This window comes from Rhipicephalus microplus, chromosome 4 (genome assembly GCF_043290135.1).
Source record: "Rhipicephalus microplus isolate Deutch F79 chromosome 4, USDA_Rmic, whole genome shotgun sequence".
In the NCBI taxonomy this organism is placed as follows: domain Eukaryota; kingdom Metazoa; phylum Arthropoda; class Arachnida; order Ixodida; family Ixodidae; genus Rhipicephalus; species Rhipicephalus microplus.
The window spans coordinates 231,571,458-231,572,824 of record NC_134703.1 but is presented as its reverse complement, the minus strand read 5'-3'; the positions used below and the strand labels follow the sequence as shown (position 1 = coordinate 231,572,824).

The following is a 1,367-nucleotide window of genomic DNA, read 5'->3' as shown; positions in this document are numbered from 1 at the left end:
TAACCAAAAGGTCGGAGGTTCGAGCCAACCCGGTGGTGGTATGGCGGTTTTTTTGGGCTGATAGCTTTGAAGATATGTTCTGATGGTGGTGAGATTGGAGCAGGACTGTCTCCGTGGTGCAATTGGCTAGCGCGATCGGCTGTTAACCGAAAGGTTGGAGTTTCGAGCCCACCCGGCGGTGGTGCGACGCTTTTTTTTCTTTGGGCTGATAGCTTTGAAGATATGTTCTGATGGTGGTGAGAGTAGAGCAGGACTGTCTCCGTGGCGAAATTGGCTAGCGCGATCGGCTGTTAACCGAAAGGTTGGAGGTTCGAGCCCACCCGGTGGTGGTGCGGTGCTTTTTTTTCTTTGGGCTGATAGCTTTGAAGATATGTTCTGATGGTGGTGAGAGGGGGGCAAGACTGTCTCCGTGGCGCATTGGGCTAGCGCGATCGGCTGTTGACCGAAAGGTTGGAGTTTCGAACCCTCCCTGGAGTGGTGTGTTGCTTTTTTCTTGGCGCTGATAGCTTTTAGGATATGTTCTGATGGTGGTGAGAGTGGGGCAAGACTGTCTCCGTGGCGCAATGGGCTAGCGCGATCGGCTGTTAACTGAAAGGTTGGAGGTTCGAGCCCACCCGGTGGTGGTGCAGCGCTTTTTTTTCTTTGCGCTGACAGCTTTGAAGATATGTTCTGATGATGGTGAGAGTGGAGCAAGACTGCTTCCGTGGCGCAATGGGCTAGCGCGATCGGCTGTTAACCGATAGGTTGGAGTTTCGAGCCCTCCCGGGAGTGGTGTGTTGCTTTTTTTCTTTGCGGTAATAGCTTTGAAGATATGTTCTGATGGTGGTGAGAGTGGAGCAGGATTGTCTTCGTGGCGCAATTGGCTAGCGCGATCGGCTGTTAACCGAAAGGTTGGAGGTTCGAGCCCAACCGATGGTGGTGCGGCGCTTTTTTTTCTTTGGGGTGATAGCTCTGAAGAAATGTTCTGACGGTGGTGAGAGTGAAGCAGGACTGTCTCCGTGGCGCAATTGGCTAGCGTTATCGGCTGTTATCCGAAAAGTTGGAGGTTTGAGCCCACCCGGTGGTGGTGCGGCGCTTTTTTTTCTTTTGTCTGATAGCTTTGTAGATATGTTCTGATGGTGGTGAGAGTGGAGCAGAATTCTCTCCGTGGCGCAATCGGCTAGCGTGATCGGCTGTTAACCGAAAAGTTGGTAGTTCGAGCCCACCCTGTGGTGGTATGCCGCTTTTTTTTCTTTGGGCTGATAGCTTTGAAGATATGTTCTGATGGTGGTGAGAGTGGAGCAGGACTGTCTCCATGGCGCAATTGGCTAGCGCGATCGGCTGTTAACCGAAAGGTTGGAGTTTCGAGCCCAACCGGTGGTGGTGCG

The 1,367-nt window shown here is 52.6% G+C and overlaps 1 non-coding gene across 1 annotated transcript; it reads left to right on the top strand.

The window, feature by feature from the left end:
• Positions 1-697: 697 nt before the first annotated feature.
• TRNAN-GUU (transfer RNA asparagine (anticodon GUU)) lies at positions 698-771 on the top strand. The gene has a single exon. It is a non-coding gene; the product is annotated as a tRNA-Asn (tRNA).
• Positions 772-1,367: the final 596 nt, after the last annotated feature.